General features: G+C 41.7%; 1 long non-coding RNA gene and 1 other non-coding gene across 2 annotated transcripts in view; both read left to right on the top strand.

Moving 5' to 3' along the window:
- LOC131280571 (uncharacterized) overlaps positions 1-19,168 on the top strand; it is a 155,818-nt gene that overhangs the window by 112,289 nt on the left and 24,361 nt on the right. The gene's annotated exons all lie outside the window — the stretch shown is intronic.
- Positions 407-538, top strand: LOC111765188 (small nucleolar RNA SNORA38). Its single transcript, XR_002797592.2, has one exon. It is a non-coding gene; the product is annotated as a small nucleolar RNA SNORA38 (small nucleolar RNA).

The following is a 19,168-nucleotide window of genomic DNA, read 5'->3' as shown; positions in this document are numbered from 1 at the left end:
GAGGGGAGAATGGATAATGAGTGGCAGTTAGCATCCTCCACCACACAGTCATAAGGCTGTTGCAATAATCCATCTTCAAAGGTCCTATTTACAAATGGGCTCACACCCACAAGACTGGGGATTAGGACTTGAGTGTGTGGGAGTCATGATTCAATCCCCAACAACTGATATGGTAATAGGGTGACATCATAGGAGCTCTCCTTCTTCCCATCCCCACCTCTGCCCATTACGTCTGTAACAAGTAAAAGGCTGGAAGTAGTACAGGGTGCTGCTGACTTGGCTTTTGTAGTAGCATATAAATGATCAAAATTGACTCCAGAATATATAGAAAAATGAGCAGACCAAGTCCGATAGAAGAATTTAGATAGGTGATTGAAAACCTACGTTAAAAAGGTTTTGAGAACCGTCCTTTTACAAAGGTGTGTCTGTGGTTCCCTGTCCTTCCACATGTGAGAGTTGGAGGCAAAGAGATGTGGACTTGGAGAAGCCTGGAGCCGGCTTGCTTCCCCCAGGCTCATGATCCTCCTTCCTCACACAGAAAATACTGTGAGATGAATGCTCTTAGAGATGATGTGTCCTTTTATTAATAGAACACTAGTGTACCAAGTGTTCTTTTAGGAACTTTTCAGACATGGTTATTTCCAAGAACAGTAAACTTACAAATAGTTTAATTCCTTTAAGGAAATATATGTTCCTCCTTTGCTACTCTTCATAGGATTAGAGTCGTGGGATGATTCATACTTTTATTGTGAACCTAAGCCTGTCTTGCATAGCTCCAGTCATGGTCTATATTTAAATCAACCTTCAGCTTAGGTTGTTCTCCTTCTGCTTATTAGACACCTCAGACAACTCAGGTTGACATGTCCAGAAGGAAACTCATCTCCTGCCCTTCCCCAGAAACCCTGTTGTGTTCTCTATCAGTGGTCCACCATCCAAATCCTCAATCACCCAAACGCTGAATTCATTCCTCAACCCCTGCCCTACCACCCCTGCCCAGCATTCAATTTAAGTCTTCTCGATTCTACTTTTATTCTCTATAATATAAAAAAAATTTTTTTAAAAAAAATTTAGCACCAGGAATTTGAATGGAACTGAATCTGGAATGAGCTATGCCATTACCAAACCAAACTGAAGTATTTTCAGATTAAAAACCTGTCCTCAGGTTAGCCATTTGTAACTCAAAAGCATTAAATCAGATGATCAACTTTTCAAATTATGTGGTTATTCTGAAAACAGTAAAAATTTCTTTAAAAAAAGGCTCCCAGGTTGGCTGATTATAGATCTTGATTATATCTAAGGTCTAAAGCAGTCTTCTCAAGTTATCTGTGGTAAAGGTCCATTTTTTAAGTTTCCAGCTTATTGCAGACTGATAGCTGTATCAGTATGATTTTACTGGAAAAATAAAATAAAAGGCATGCAAAATACAAAACTTCAATTTTTTATTATTACATTCAGTGGACATGAAATTACTCTGTCCAATTGCTATAAAAGTTTCTGAACACTCCATCTCAATTTCTGTATGTGGTAGGCAAAATAATGGCCCCCTAAAAATATATGGGGAAAGTACACTTAATGCAAACTATGTACTACAGTTAACAGTGATATTTTAATATTCTTTAGTTAATTGTAACAAAGGTACCACACAAATGCTAAGTGTCAACAATGGGGGTATATGGGAATATTGTAGTTTTTACATGACTTTTATATAAACCTACAACTTGTCTGATTAAAAAAAAAGTACAATTAATAAAAAGATGTCCGTGTCCTATTCCCTGGAATCTATGAATACGTTACCTTAATGGCAAAAGGGACTTTGCACATGTGATTAAGTTAAGGATCTTGTGCTGCGAAGATTATCCTGGATTACCTGGGTGGGCCTAAGGTAATCACATGGTCCTAAGTGAAGGAGGGAGGCGGAAGAGTCAGAGGGGATGTGAAGGAGGAAGCAGAGGTCGGAGTGAGGTGAGCCAGGGAAAAGGGGCAGCTCCTAGAACCTGGAAAAGATATGCCTGGGTCCTCCCCTAGAGCCACCAGAAGGCAAACACCCTGCCGACACCTTGCTTTTAGACGAGTAGAACTTCTGGCCTCCAGAAGTGTAAGATAATAAATTTTTTTTCACCTTCTCTCCTGCCCCCTCCCCTGCCCTGTTGTTTCTGCTGGTTTTGCCCATTCGCTGTGTGATCTTCTATATCTATTTCTCTTTTTGTCTTCTCGTCTTTCTCCTCTAGGATTCATGGGGATTTGATTCTGATGTGGAGAGGGGTTCCCTGTCAATTGCGCCACCTGGGTTCCTGGCCTCGGCTGCACTTCACCTTGACTCTTCCCTTCATCTTTCTTTTGTTGCGTCATCATCTTGCTGCATGACTCACTTGTGCAGGCACTTGACTTGCTGTGTGGGCACTGGGCTCCCTGTGTGGGCACCCATGAGGGCACTCGGCTCGCTGTGTGGGCACTCGGCTTGTCATGCAGGCACTGACTTACAGCGCAGGCATGATTTCTCTTCTTCTTTTTCACCAGGAGGCCCCAGGGATCTAACCCGGGTCTTCCCATACGGTAGGTGGACCCTATCACTCGAGCCACCTCTGCTTCCCAGATAATAAATTTATATCATTTAAACCACTAAGTATGTGGTAACTTGTTGCAACATCAGGAGGGAAATGAAGCACTGTATTCATATCATCATGGACAAGAGACACACAATTCACAGACTGGCACTGGTTTCGGGCCACACTTTGAGCATAATGTTTCTTTAAAGAATATAATTCACGGTCATTTGCCTTGTTTCAGATCATAGAAAAAGATGCCATCTCCCCAATTCATTTTATGAAACTAGGATAAGCTAGTACCAAAATCTAATAAAGAGAATATAAAAATAAAACTATAGAGAATTTCACTTCTGAGCATTGAGGCAAAAATTCGAAATACAACATATTAGCAAATGAAACAGCCATTGTATTAAAAAAATAAAATACCATGAAAAAGTAGGGTATGTCAATAAATATAAGGATGATTTTTTCTTTATAGGAAATCTTATTAAGAAGTAGTTCAATACATCCTATCACATTAACAAATGAAAGGAAGAAAATTATATTTATAGATTAATAGAACTTAATAGAGTCTCCAAAAGCCATTATATTTGTCAGCCATTCTTAATTAATCTCTAAGTAAAATAATGGAGGAGGAAAGCATCTAGAATTATAGAGACTATTTATTAAAAATCAGTAATAAACATTGTGAAAGAGAAAAAATACTGAAGCACTGCCATTAAAATCAGGAAAATATGGGGATGCTCACCACCTCCACTATTATTCAATATTGTTTGGAAGGCTTCATCTAATATATTAAATAAAAAAATAAATAATCAGAATTAGTATGATAAAAAAAGAGGAAATTTATTTTAACCAGAGATTTTATGTTGATTAAATATTATAGTTCTAGAAAATCCAAGATAGTCTGTTAAAAAACAAACTAGTAGAATGATAAAAGAACTTGGGGGAAGCAGATTTGGCTCAGCAGATAGATCGTCCACCTACCACATGGGAGGTCCAGGGTTCAAACCCAGGGCCTCCTGACCCATGTGGGAGCTGGCCCACATGCAGCGCTGATGCATGCAAGGAGTGCTGTGCCACGCAGGGGTGTCCCCCATGTAGGGGAGCCCTATGTGCAAGGACTGTGCCCTGTAAGGAGAGCCACCCCGTGTGAAAGAAGTGCAGCCTGCCCAGGAGTGGCGCTGTACACACGGAGAGCTGACACAGCAAGATGATGCAATAAAAAGAGACAGATTTCCTGTGCCCCTGACAAGAAAAAGAAAAGTGGACACAGGAGAACACACAGCAAATGGACATGGGGGAAGGGGGAAGGGGGAAGGGGGGAGAAATAAATAAAAAAAAAAAATAAAAGAACTTGGGAGAGTGTTTAGATGTAAGACAAATGCAAGAAAAGTCAATAGTTTCTCTCCATCTCAGCAAAAACCAATTAGAAAAAGAAATGGAAACAAATTTTTTCTCCAATATTGGGGAAATGTGTGTGAGAAGTTATACTACATTTTGAAAAAAAAATAGAACTGTTGTGAAAACTGCTACTATGTAAAATTTTTTCTTTATTAGCGAAGTTGTGGATTTACAGAACAGTCATGCATAAAATACAGGATTCCCATAAACCATTCTACCAGCAACATTTTACATTGGTGTCGAACATTTATTACAATTGATGATAGCACATTTTTATAATTGTACTGTTAATTCAAGTCCATGATTTAATTTAGGATTCACTGTTTTGTGTAATGTAGTCCCGTGGATTTATTTTAAAATCTTTGTCCTGTTACCATATATATAATCTAACACTTCCTCTTTTAATCATAAAAATGATATATTTTTCATGCTGTTAATTGCGTTCATAATATTGTGCTACCATCACCACCATCCATTACCAAACTATTTCTAACATTCCAAACAGAAACCCTGTACATTTTAAGCCTTAACTTCCCTATCCGCATTTCATCCCCTGGTAACCTATATTCTAGATTCTGACTCTATGAGTGTACTTACTCTAATTGTTTCAAATCAGTGAGAGCATACACTCTTTGTCTGTTTGTGTCTGACTTATTTCATGCAACATGATGTCTTCAAGGTGCATCCATGTTGTTGCATGTATCAGAACTTCATTCCTTTTTACAGCTGAATAATATCCCATAGTATGTGTATACCACATTTTATTTATTCATTCTTCGGTTGATGGACACTTGGGTTGCTTCCATCTTTTGGCAATTGTGAATAATGGTGCTATGAACATTTGTGTGCAAATATATGTTTGAGCCCCTGTTTTCAATTCTTTTGGGTATATATCTAGTAGTGGGATTGCTGGGACATATGGTAGTTCTATACTTAGCTTTCTGAGAACTGCGAAACTGTCTTCCACAACAGCTGCACCATTTTACACTGCCACCAGCAATGAACGAGTGTTCTTATTTCTCTGCATCCTCTCTAACACTTTTTATTTTTCATTAAAAAAAATAGCAGCCATTCTAATGGGTGTGAAATGGTGTCTCACTGTGGTTTTGATTTGCATTTCCCTGGTAGCTAATGATGTTGAGCATCTTTTCATGTGCTTTACATGATACTATAGTCGTTTATATTTGCTATTTTAATGGTTTCCTTAGCTTAGTTCCACTCCAGCACATTATGTAAGTTGTAGTTGTTTATATTTGTTATTGTAATGATAATAACTCCACTTCCCCTTGTTTGAATCCACAAAAACCCTAAACTCCTTAGACTTGGGAAGATGAGTTTTAGGCCCCTAGGCCACCTGATCTCCTTGCTTTGCTGCTTAGCAATAAACTCTTTCTCTCTTTGAAACCCTGGTGTCTCAGGAATTGGTCATTTGAATGTATCAGGCAGAGAACCTCTGCTGTGATAAGTAACAAAAATGTCTAAAATGATTAACTTCAGGTTGTATATAGATGTATGTATGTATGTATATATATAACCAGAATAGAACTACACAATACAGAGTGAACCCTAATGTAAACTACTGAGTCTAATAATATATAAAAATAATAATAATATTTCATCAATTATAACAAAGGTACCACACTAATGCAAAATTTTAATAACAGGGAAAATTCAGTGTATGTGTTTGATGCTGTCTATGGAAACTGTACTTTCTGTATGATTTTTTTTTGTAAACTGACAACTGCTTAATAAAAAATTAAAAAAAGAAAAAATTCCAAGTAATTGAAAGACTTGGCTGAAAAATGAATTATTGACTTGGAAATCAAGGTATATTCCCATAACATAGACCAAAAAGACAAGGAAATCTAAAGGAAGATGAAGGTAAGAGACAAGAGGGATAGGTCTAGGAGATCAAATATTTATTTTAAAGGATTTTAGAAGAATAAAACAGAAGTAATAGTGAAAAAAAAAAAGAAAGAAAAAAGAAAAATTCAAAAGTGTAAATATACTTAATACTTCTAATTAAAACTGTCCACTGATAGTGGGAAAAAATGATGAAAGAAGATACATGGAGCCAAGTAAATTTTCTGAATTTTAGGGCTAAAGATAATAATTTAGTAGTTTCTAGGAAAAAAAAAAACCACACTTGATTTGCCAATTGGGATGGCATAAGAATCATTATCTACATGATAAAAGGCCAGTGGAGGGAAGCAGACTTGGCCCAATGGATGGGGCATCCGCCTACCACATGGGAGGTCCGTGATTCAAACTCCAGGCCTCCTTGACCCGTGTGGAGCTGGCTCATGGGCAGTGCTGATGCGCGGAAGGAGTGCTGTGCCACGCAGGGGTGTCCCCTGTGTAGGGGAGCCCCCTGCGCAAGTAGTGCGCCCCATAAGGAGAGCCGCCCAGTGCGAAAGAAAGTGCAGCCTGCCCAGGAATGGCGCTGCACACATGGAGAGCTGACGTAGCAAGATGATGCACCAAAAAAGAAACATAGATTCCCCGTACCCTGATAAGGATAGAAGCGGTCACAGAATACACAGCGGTGGACACAGAGAGCAGACAACTGGGGGGAGGGCAGGGAAAGGGGAGAGGAAAAAAAAAAAGCCAGTGGACAGTTGGGAAGCAGATGTAGCTCAAGTGATTGGACTTCTGTCTACCACAAGGGAGGTCCAGAGTTCAATTCCTGGAACCTCCTGGTGAAGGCAAGCTGGCCTGTATAGAGAGTTGGTGCAGCAAGGTCATGCAACAAAAAGAAACACAGAGAAGAGACAATAAGAGATGCAGCAGGCCAGGGAGCTGAGGTAGTGCAAGAGATTCCACTCCAGAAGGTTGCAGGATCAGTTCCCAGTGTTGCCTAAAGAGAAGACAAGCAGACACGGAAGAACACATGGTGAATGGACACAGAAAACAGACAGTGAACGCAAAAAACAATGGGGGGAATAAATAAATAAATCTTAAGGGAAAAAAAGCCAGAGGGCAGAGGCTACTTGACTTTGAGGAAAAAGAAATGAGAAACTGGATTTCTGTAGTTAGAGAATATCATTCAAAAATGAGGGCAAAATATAAGGCTTTGCAAATGTACTGCTCATGTGCGATTTCTGAAAAAATTATTCTCAAGAGATGGAAAATTCAAGAGAAAAGATGAAGTAGATTATAAAATAGTTGGTGAGCAAGGTAACTAATGTAATTCACGGTTAAATTTAACAATCAATGATAGCATTGAACGTTATACAATTATTAAAAATTGATGCTTATAATAAAAGAGTATAGTACAAAATTGATCATAATTTGGAAGAAAATTGGGAAAGAGAATTAAAAATGTGGTACATATTGCTGACTGAGAAATAACAAAATGAGCTGCAAGGCAGCAGAGGTGTTTATATGGGGTCTTCGAATACACTTCGGGGAGCACTGGTTCAGAAAATGAAGAAAAAGGTTATGTAAATTGGTGGATATTTAGGGTACTCCAAATGCCCTTCAGTTTAGTTTACTGAGTTCTTTTCTAATGGTTTGCTTAGGGTGTTCCAGTCCTTAGGATTTTGAGCAACAATGTTGGTTGAGGCTTTTGGGGCTGAGAAGTGCATAAGAGTAACCCTCTGAATGGACTCCCGGGGCTAACATTTAAAATCTCTTAGCCACAGCAACTCTATTTTGTTTTATGTCTTTCCACAATATCCTACTTATTTTGAGGGGATATTATAGTGATTAATTGCTGGTATTTATAGAGAAAGACCAGTTTAAATAGCTTTTAAATGCAACAGTTAGAATGGCTATGGAATGCAGATTTCAGTTGCCTATCCCATATCTTTTCTCCTCATCTTCCTTCGAGATAGAATTCTGATTTTATTCCGGGTGGCACTACCATATTTCCCAGCCACTTAGCAGCTAGGAGTACCCATGTGACTATGTCCTGGCTAATTATATATGTCAAAGTGCTGTGTGACATGTCAGGGAAGGCTCCTTCAGTGGTGCTGAATCAACTGAGGCATGCTCTGTTTTGCCCTTCTTGCAGCATGGAATTTGGGCATGAGGGTGGGAGCTAGCCTTGGGGAAAAAAATTATTTTCTAAGAATGGTGGAGCAGAAGAGAGTGGAGCCTAGTTTCCTGAGGACTCCATTTCAGCCCTGGATCTTTTTACATGTGAGAGTAAATGTTCTTAAACAACTCTTACTAGAGGGTTTCCACTTTACTCAGTGGATTAAAGTACTAACCGATATATAGATCCTTGAAACCACTAAAAGAAAAATGGGAATGATAAGTAAAAACTCAGTTAATCCAGGAAAGATGATTGAGTGACTAAAAAAAGATTAAAAAAAGGAAAAATACAATAAAAACATAGTAGATGGCAGAGTCAAAAAGTAAAATACAGTTGCCTGCTTTTTCTAAGAGATGCCCCCCAAATAAACAGATGCAGCAAGGTTGAAAAGTAAATGATGGATAACTATATGTGAGGTAAATGCTAATCAAAAGAAAAGAAAGTTAGCCATGTAAGTATCTGACAAAGGAGAATCAAGGCCAAGATCTCAAGGGGAACAAAGAATATTATTTTATATAGATAAAAAGATATGACTTGCCAAAAAGCCAGAAGAGTCACGAAGTTCGATAAATCAAAACTACCTAGCACTGACACAAATAAAAAATATAAAGGAAAATACAACAATCATAGTAGGGGACTTTACCTCTTTCTCTAACACACACACAAACACACACACCAAAAATTAACAAAAAACCCACAGAACTTTGAAGGAGTGTTATTATAGCTCTGTACTCAATGAACAAAGAATATTATTTTTTTACTTCCATGGGGCATTAAAAATGGGCCATTAATCAATCATAGGCACTAAAGAATATCTCAGTAAATCCCTAAGGTTAAAAGTTTACCGGCCATATTTTCCAGTATAGTGCATTGTAAGTAGAATTAAAAACAAAACCATAATTAAAAATTTAAAAACCCCTTGGAATTATCAAAAAAAGAGAGCGCAGCTTTCTAAATATCAAAGGGAAAACCGGGTGTTAAGTTACTGCTGCTTGGAAACTGACAACATGAACACTTCCCATCTTTCTATGTGGGCTGCAAAAATTGTGGTTCTCAGAAAATTCTTCATTTTTAGTGATTTTTATTGCAAAATAAGATGTACTGAAAGTAAATGAACAAAACACTTACCACTAGAAACTAAAATACAAAAACCCCCAAGTAAACCAAAGGGTGCAGGAGGGAATGAATAGATGCGAGAGCAGAAATCGTTCAAGTAGAAAGCAGCAAACAGGCGGAAACCGGGTTGCCAGGAGCCCTCCGTGGAGGCTTCTGCGGGGCCACCTGCTCGCTCTCCCGCGGCCCGCGCTCCCGGGGTGGGGGGTGGAGACCACAGGCACGCCGAGTCCTGGGTCTGCACGGATGCTCCGGGCCACGGCTGACTAGCACCCTTCCTCCCGAGGGTCTCCTGTGGGCTGGCTCGCCCTCCTGCCTGCTTCGTCTGCTCACCTCCCAGTCACTCCCCTCCCTTCCCGGGAGACTGACCCCGCGATCACGTCTTGTTTCCATCCCCTGCCCTGCCAGGTTCTAGCCGATACTAGTTTTCTGGAGTCTCCCCGTTCTTTGACCTCTTCATTTCCAATAGTTTCAGCTCAGCTGCCATGGCCACACAATAAACCTAATTCATTACCAAATTTGCTCAATTAGTGAAATTTCACCTTCAAATATCCACACCCCCAAAGTCCTCTTTCTCTAACCCTCTCAAGTAGATCTTTCCTTTATACCTCTTCTTTGACCGTCACTGCTGCTTTTTTTCTTCTATATATTATGATCCATCATTTCTTGATCCAATATACTTGACTCATTAAATACTGAAGTTATAGTTTCTCTGTGAAAAGTGGCTAATTGATTTTCCTCGCCTAATCATCATTATCTCGGATGACCTCAGCAGGGTCACCAGCTGATCTCCTGCAAACTAAATTCATAAGTCTGAAGAGCTCAAAGTCCCGAGGAGTCAACAGGCGCTCTGAGGAGTTGCCACACTTTGGGGAGGAAGGGATACCCTGGGAGAGATTCATGGAGGAAGAGGTGGTAGGGACTGGGCATCAGGGAGGGTGGGAATGCCTCAGGGGAGCCCTGAGAAATGAAAGGGGGGTGCAAACTTGTGAACGGGCCAACACATCATGCTGGTGTTGCTAGGGGCCCTGAAACAGAATGTTTACTTTGTTTTAATTATTTTGGGGGATAGGGAATGAGGCCAGGTAGGAGAAGAAGGATCGGGGAAGTAAGTGCTGGGGCTGGAGAAGGGTTGAGGCAACCTTTTCTGATCCTTTTTACGATCCCAGAATTCCAGGCGGCAACTGAGTCCAGAAATCCTCTAACCTTGTCACATAGCCTAGCACCCTGTCTTTGGGCCTGCTCCAGAACACTTATTCTGAATAAATAGTGAACAAAGAAGGAGATAAGCTCTAGAACAGATATAGGCCCAGTTAGAAGGAAAGGCCCTTCAGAAGTTACCCCATCAATATCCTGCTCAGGTAGGAAGAGACCAACCTGTCCTCGGCTTCTCAGGGGATCCTGGGGCAGGGTGGGGTGGGCGCTTGTCTACAGAGGACAGAGGAAGAAGTCCCCCTGAAACTGCCATCAGTCAGTTGGTCAGTCCGTCCACTCCCTTCCTGAGACCTTGAGAACTCCCTGTGCCTGGCTTCAGGGTAGGAGGGGGCGGTGAAGAAATATGGAAACAATGGAAGTCAGACACCCGCTTAGTCTGGCTTTCAAGGCCTTTCATAACCTGATTCAAACTTCCCTTTCCAGCTTCATTCCCCACCTTTTGCCTTCCAACCACTCCATATGGGAGACCCACCCAACTCTTCCTGAACAGTCCAAGGTGTTCCCATCTTCTTGTTCTCACTTATTCTACTCCCTCTTCCTGGAATGCCTTTCCCTAGTTTCTCTCTCATTAAAATACTACCCATTCCTCAAGGCCCTGCATAAAGCCACATCCTCTGTGGAGTCTCCAAGCCTCCCAGGCTCAGAGTTAATTATTTCCTCCTGGCACTTTTGCACACCTCTCCAGCACAGCACTAACCTCTGAAATTAGCCTGTGTGTGTGCACGTGTGTGCATGTGTATGTGTGTTAAACTGTTGTGGAAAGAATGCTTCTTGAAGGCAGGAATTTTTATGTACAATGCTGGCACATAGTATGTGCTCAATAAGCATTTCTTGAAATGAAAATAATTCCTGCTCATCTCTGTCCTGAGGGGTTATAGAAATAAATGAGAAGTAAAATGGGACGGAGCTGGAGCAGAGTCTCAGGAAGGCTGGCAGAGAGGAGGGGAGAAGAGCCTTTTTCTAGGTAATCAGGAGAGACTTGCCCAACTTCAGACATATGTATCCTTGCAATTATTGAGCAACGAATGATATGGTTCTTGTTTTTTTTGTGCACTTTTAGGCCAGTAATTAGAAAAAAGCCATTGTGTGTTCATGAGAGAGAGAGAGACAGACAGACAGGCAGGCAGATAGGCAGACAGGGATGGAGTGGAAAGTTACATTTCAGGCAAGGCTAAAGGGAAGACCATGGGCTGAAGTGCGCAGTCTTTCTTCAAAAAAGCACTGGCAGTGGCTGAGGGTGGAGGCAAAAAAATGCCCCTTGTCGCCCCCCCCCCCCAAAGGTGGCCTCGCCCTGATCCTCATAACCTTAGATTCTGTTGTGTCACATGGCAGGGGGGAATTGAGCTTGTTAATCAGCTGACCTTGAGATGGGGAGATGATCGTGGATACTCCGCGTGGGCCCAGTGGAATCACGAGGTTCCTATAAGTGAGCGAGGGAGGCAGGAGGGTCGAGTCAGGGAAGAAGTGGCCACAGAAGCAGAGGTTGGAGTGGTGTGCCTGCGGGCCGTGAGGATGGAAGGAGGCCAGCAGCCTCGGAAGGCGGGCAGCCTCTAGAAGCTGGAAAAGGCAAGGGGACACGTTCTCCCTGAGCCTCCAGAGGGAACGCAGTTCTGCGGACACCTGGGTTTTAGCCCGCGAGACCCATTTCAGGCATCGGAACTGTAAGATAATAAATCTGTGTTGGTTTGAGTCACTAGATTTGTGGTTAAGTTTTTGGTAGCAGCAATAGGAAACCAACGCCCTGAGGCAGGTCTCTTGGCAGGCTGCGTGTCCAGCTGCCCCACTCCAGGAAGAGTCACCCACTAGTGGAAAGCCCCAAGCAGTTGAGTTTTGAGCCACTTTGGGAGGACGATTCTGTGATAGCCCCTCACGTAAAGGCTAAGGTTGGCTAAGCTGCAGGTGGGGGCGGGGCGTGGGAGGGGAGCACCTAACCGCGCAGCAGCTGTGTAAATTAGGCGACTAACCCGGCAGTTGATTACGCCTCTCGTACAGGGACAGAGCACTGCCAAGGGCCGGCTTTCCACTTTCCCTGCGTGCATTTTAAAAATGCGGCTTGAAGTCACTGCACGGCCTGGGAAGAGAGGCCCTTCCTCTTTGGGCCTTACACTCCTCATTTGGAGAATTTGGACCAGGGTTGTCTCTGACCCTAGCCAGGTGAGACGATCTCAGACGCTGGCCTGGCCCTCCATCGGCGTCTCCTCGCCCCACCCCACCCCCTGGGGCTTTCTCTCTGACGCGCGGGGGTCCGGGAGGTGGGGCGGGTGGGGTTGGGAGTGTGCTCCCACAGGCGCGCTTTTCCCAAACTCCCGGCTCATTTGCCTGGAAGAAACCCGTTGTACAGCATACTTTCCACCAACGGTTACGTTTTTGCCACATTCTCCGGATCCCAAGACAGGACACTCCCGGAGCGCAGGCTGCCCCTGCTGCAGAGGAAGGGAGGGAGATGTGGGAGAAGGGCCGGCTCTGCAGTCTTCAGGATGGTGATTGGTGCGGAGAACTGTTTGCCATAGCCTACTTGGAACAGCAGAGGGCGCAGTTGAACCGCTAAATTTTCATTTATTCAATGAATGCGAATTTCATTTTTAATAATTCAGGTAGATATTTAAAACTGATTAAAATTAATCCTAGTTTGTGAAATATTCAAAATAAAGAGACAAGACTAGAGTAATATAACGAAGACCCATGTTAGTAGCCACTGCCTAACGAGAGCAACACTGTGTAATTTAAAAAAAATTATCAGTTGAAACTTTAATGCTCCCCCTTTCCCAGAACTAGCCACTATCATTATCCCTCTTGTTCATCCTTTTAGTTCTTTTATTACATAGTCATGCGGCCATTAATATATTGTAAAGTATTGCTTTACAGATTTTAAATTTTATATTAATCGTTTCACACTTTCGTTACCTTCTGAAACTTACTTTTTTCACTCTACATTGTGTCTTAGAGATTTTATTTCTGGTAATAAATGAACCCTAGTTTATTTTTAAAAACTGCTGTCCAGTATTCTATTGAATGCACATAGCCAATTTATTTATTTATTCCTCTTTGTTGAAGGATGTTTGATTTTTCATTTATTTCTTCATTAAAAACACTGCAAAGATATTTTTGTTCATGTCTTTTTGTGTACGTGGGTTAGAGATGAGACTTTTTTATTACATTAAAATTTTTTTTAAAAAAGATACTTTAGATGACATAAATGTTACATAAAAAAGATAGGGGATTCCCATATGCCCTACTTTGTATCCTTCCCACACTTTCCCTCATTAACAACAGCCCTCATTGGTGTGGTACATTTGTTACACTTGATGGGCACATATCAAAGCATTGCCACTGACCATGGATTAGAATTTATATTATATAGTTTATACTGTCCCACACAATATTACAAGTTATGAAAAAATATATAATGGTCTGTATCCATCATTGCAATGTCACACGGGACAATTCCAATATCCCCAAAATGCCCCCATATTATACCCATTTTTCCCTCTCCCTCCCCTCAGAACCTCTGGTGGCCACTGCCTCCACATCAGTGATAATCTTCTAGCAATCTTCCATTGCTAGAATTGTAGTAGAGAAGTCGGGTATATGTGGTATCAAAGGCCAGGACACGAGAACTCTGAGAAGGAAGATGATTTATTTCGACCGGCCGGACTCGGGGGACTCCTGTCCTAATAAAAACCGAGCCCCAAATAGAATTTTGGGTTCCCTTTTATACAGAAAAGATATAAGGGTTGGGAGTTAAATGGTGCTTTTTTGAAAGAAAACAACTTTCCTTATTAGTTAAGTGTTTGTCTGAGTACTAGAGAGGTTTTGAATTAAAGTACCCCCCACATTTCAGGGGAGCTTGAATTAGCATATCCTCCACATTTCAGGTGAGCTTGAATTAAAATCTCCCCCACATTCCATCTGGATGTAACTTTGAATACACATTCAGTCTATATCCTTTCTGAACATTCGAAGACTGTAGGGCCTATCTTACTTATTTGGATTTCTAGAGACTAGGCACACTTGGATACAATTTTGAATTTATGCACAGGCTATATTAGAACAGCAATCAGTCTATAAAAGAATAATAGTAAGTTTACTTTAGTTCATTGTTCATTCCCCAATCTTGAGGATTTTGGGATGGTGATTCCTACTCTGTTTCTAATTAGATCCTATGGGGTTGATAGATTTGGCTAATCTTGCTTGCAGTTGCAGACTCTCTCTGTTCCTTGGGATGGTCTTTGTCCATCATCATCACCTTGTTAGTTGTCCTGGGTGAGTCCAATGAACTGGAGAGTAGGTTTTGCAACTCTGCTGAGATTCAGGGCCCAACTGGCACATGGATAGACCAAAGATTTCAGTCTTTCAGACATACACCTATAATATTAGCAATAGGTTCAAATAGAAGGGGCAGAAGAGTCACATGTAAGGAAGCCACAAATGAATCCAACTCTGTCACACTGGGGAGCATAAATTCCAAAGTGAGCCCCACTGGCAGGGCACCAAACTTTTGAGCTTTCTGCACTGTCTATAGTGTCTGGATGTCTTTAGAGTCCTCAGAAGCTCTGCTATGTGAGGCAATATTTACTGAGGCAGTCAATGAGATCCTGCTGAGATGAGCATAAGCGTAACCTCTGAAATGATCTCCCAATTCACTTTGAAATTTCTTAGCCATAAAAATTCATTTGTATTTACCCTTTGCCCAATTGGGTCAAGGTCTTTTTCCATGTGGATTGCTAGTTTTTGCTTTGTATTAATTCCTCAGTGCCGGGGAGGCTCATCCCCAGGAGTCATGTTCCATGCCAGGGGGAAGGTAGTGCATTTATATGCTGAGTTTGGCTTAGAGAGAGAGGACCCATTTGAGTAACAAGGAGGCACTAGGGAGGTAACACTTACATAATATAGCATATAATACTAGGCTAAGTTTCAATTTCAATAGAGAAGATTCATAAGTACAATCGTCATATCAAGGGCCCATTGCAATGGTCCGTCTTCTATCACCAGGCACTGGCCTTATACTTGGGAGATTCTTGCTGTCCCATTAGAGAATGGACAGAGTTCCACAGGATGGAAATTTGATATTGTCTGGGTTATTGTGTGGATCTCCACCCACTGTGATAACACCCCATGAACACTTGAACACATTCACATGCCTTAGAGGCATGCCCCAGGCGAACCTCCTCCCATGCATCTCCTCATCAGGGACACCCTGCCCCAGTGATCCTTCCCTGCTACAGTTGTGACATTTCTGTGATCCTAAACCTCTCCAAAAATGAAGCCAACAAAATAACCAAATAAAATTAATAAGAAAATGAAATAATAATGATAGTTTTAAAAATAAAACACAAAAAATAAAAAAGCTGAAATAATAAAATGTACTTTTTAGACATTATGTCTTTCATTACTATAAGATCTGTTGTGTTGTATATACAGTGACATTTCCTTTTCCCAGTGTCTTATTTTTTTAGTTTTATCTTCAAAGAGGCTTTAGTTTACAGAAAAGTCACGTACAGAATATAGAGATGTGGCTTTAAAACACATTGCCAAGTTGTCTTCAGTGACTTCAATGGTGGTATCCACAAGGTGTTAGGTTGTTCGTCTTGCCCCAACACTTGATATTATCAGACTTTAACATTTTTGCAAATATGATGGATATGAAAATGGTTTCTTATTCTTTTAATGTTCATTTCTCTAATCAGAGAGGTTGAGGTTTTTTTTCGGATATGTTTATTGGTCATTTGCATTTCTGTGCTCATTCATCTTTGCTCATTTTTCTATTGGATGACTTGTGTTTGCTTTAAATCATTAGCTTGTTGGAGTTCTCTATAATATTCTGGCTATTATTCTTTTGGTATAGGAGCTACAAGTATCTTCTCTGTCTGTGGCTTGTCTTTTTAGATTTTATTTATGCTGATTATTTGGTGCACTTTTAAATTTTAATGTAGTCAAATGAATCAGGTTTTTCTCTTTATGATTTGTGCTTTTAGAGTCTTGTTCAAGACTTCTCTAATCCTAGATGCCATAGAGCTATTCATTTATTTTTAAAATAAAAAAAATTATTTTTCACATTTAAGACTTTCATCTACCTGGATTAACATAAGTATCTAATTTTATTTTTCCATGTGGATTATCCAGTGCCCTGGAACCATTTACTGGATAATTCATTCTTTCCTCAGTGATCTGCAATGACATCTTTGGCATATATTAAATTTCCCTATATGCAAAAGTCTGTATCTGAGATCTCCATTCTGTTACATTAGACTAGGATTTATATACCCAGGCACTATTGGCATTTCGATGCCATAGTTCATTGTTGTAGGAGTGTATTAGTTTCATATGGCCATAGAAATGACGACAAACTGGGCAGCTTAAAACGACAGGGATTAATTCCCTTGCAGTTCTGGAGGCCAGAAGTCTGAAATCGAGGAATCGGCAGGGTTGGGTCTGCTGAGGCTCTGAGTGAGGTAACAAGCATGCTACCATCGTTGGGCAGGCCCAGCACGTTGAGATGAGGCCTCGTCTCCTGCTGGGTGAGTGCTTGGCGCGGGGAGATTGTCGGCCCCCTGCTACTCTTGCCCAGAACGGCTGCCTCCTCTATCTCCACCCAGCATCCGGTCTCCATAGGGGCCGCCCTAGGGTAATCGGCCTGCCTCTCCCGCGCCTCACCAGAACCCAACCCACAACTTTCCCTTATCTTCTGCCCCAGCCCTCATATACCCCCTGCCAGAATGATAACCTCACCTCTGCCCCTTTACCTAGCAACAGCCTCCAACAACCAATCGGAGGTCGCCTTCAGTTTAAGCCAATCCGCACCCCACACGTCGCCCCTTACCCTCGTACCTCACCCCCAACTGTCCCCCAGCCAGTTAGCGGCCTCCCCTCACATACATTGCCTTAATTGGCTTAGCCTTGCTACCGCCAGCGCCCTAGCCTATATAAACGCTTGTCTTCCTCAATAAAGCAGACGCGTTGCCACCACTCTCCCTCTCCGCAGCATTCTTCGCGTCGCTGTGCATCTGCCCTTGACACCACCCGCTGGCCGCCGTGTGCCCTCATCTGAGGGAGAGCCTGTTCATGCCTCCCCCAGCTTCAGGGTCTTCCAGCAATCCCCGGTGTTCCCTGGCTTGTAACTGCATAGCTCTAGTGGCTGTCTCTGTTTACATAAGATTTCCCTCTTGTGAGTCTCTATGTCTCAAATATCCCTTTCTTCTTTCTTCTATGAGGACACTTTCCTCAATCCAGGATGATCTCATCTTGAGACCCTTAACTAAATTACATCTGCAAAGAACCTATTTCCAAGTAGTCCCAGCCGCACAGGTGCCTGGTGTTAGGACTTGGACATATCTTCTGAGAGGCACAGCTCAACCCCCTATAAAGGGATACACAGAGGACAATTAGCTGCATCCCTCTTGATATTAGCCACATCCCTCCTGGCGTCTCCTCATTAGGCACCAGTAGCATCTATCCAGACATGAGAATCGACAATCAAAAATGTCTCCAGAAATTGCTGGGGGCAAAATTGGCCCTAGTTTAGAACCATTGCATTAGACTAATTGTCTACCCCTATAGAGTACTATAGCATATCTCCTTCCCACCCATTTATTTTCAGAAATATGATCAGTCCATTAGCAGGAAGGCAAAGATGGAAGAAAGGAAGTAAAGAGAAAGCATTGCAGATAGAAAGCACAAAATAAGATAATAGAAATAAACCAAAATATGGTAGTCACAATAATGTAAGGAGATTAAATCAACCAGTCGAAATGCTAGGGACCTTCATACTGGTTACAAAGCCGAATATTGCTCGGCTATTTAAGGGCCACATTTAAAACATAATGACACAGGATATGGAAAGTAAAGAAATGGAATTTATATCCCCAGAAAATCTATAGCTCTACTGCTATCAGACAGCTAGGGTTTTAGATACAGAATGCTATTAAGGCTTTAATATCTAATAAAATATATAATTATAGATAATGTCTATAATAAGGCTACTATAACAAATTACTACAAACTGGTAGCTTAAAATAGAAATTTATTCTCTCAGCGTTCTGGCAGCTAGAAGTCTGAAATTAAGGTACTAGCAGGGCCATGTTCTCTCCTAAATCCTCCCCTGCATCTTCTGGGTTCTGGTGTTTGCCAACAATCCTTGGGGTTGCTTGGCTTGTGGCAGGATAACACCATCTTGGCCTCGATCCTCACATGGTCTTCTTCCCTCTGTGTGTATCCACCTTTGTGTCTCTGTATCCAAACTTCCTTCTTCTTAGAAGGCACCAGTCACTGGACTTAGGGCTTATCCTAATCCAGGATGACTGCATCTCAATTTATCTGCAAATATCCTATTTTCAAATAATGTCCCTCTTCTAGCCTGAGACTGTACGGATTCCAGAGAAGACCATGTCCTTAGAGCTAATCCATCCCTGTGGGTGTGAACCTATCCTAGTGGGACCTTTCAGCTAGAAACGTAAGGGCTTTGATGAGGTTACTTCAGTAACACATGGCCCTGGGTGGGTCCTAATCCTCTTACAGGAGTCCTTTATAAATGGGAAGAATACAGAGAGAGACAGAGAGGAAGCCCCAGAAGCTGACAGAGAAAAAGCCAGAGGAGCAGAGAGAGAAAGCCGGGAGAGCAAGGAGTGGAAACCAACAGAATCCAGGAGGGAGGAAGCCAGAAGCTGAAGCTGAAGAGAAGGGAGAGACGAGGAGTTACCTCCACATGCCAGTCTTCAGGGAGAAAGCATAACCTGATGATGCCTTAATTTGGACACTTCCACAGCCTTAGAGCTGTAAGCTTGCAATCCCATTGTAAAAGCCACCCCATTTCCAGTATTGGCTTTGGGCAGCTTTTAGCAAATGAAAACAGTCA

Source organism: Dasypus novemcinctus, chromosome 12 (assembly GCF_030445035.2).
Source record: "Dasypus novemcinctus isolate mDasNov1 chromosome 12, mDasNov1.1.hap2, whole genome shotgun sequence".
Lineage (NCBI taxonomy): Eukaryota > Metazoa > Chordata > Mammalia > Cingulata > Dasypodidae > Dasypus > Dasypus novemcinctus.
The sequence above is the reverse complement of the archived record's forward strand: the minus strand, read 5'-3'. Positions and strand labels throughout refer to the sequence as shown.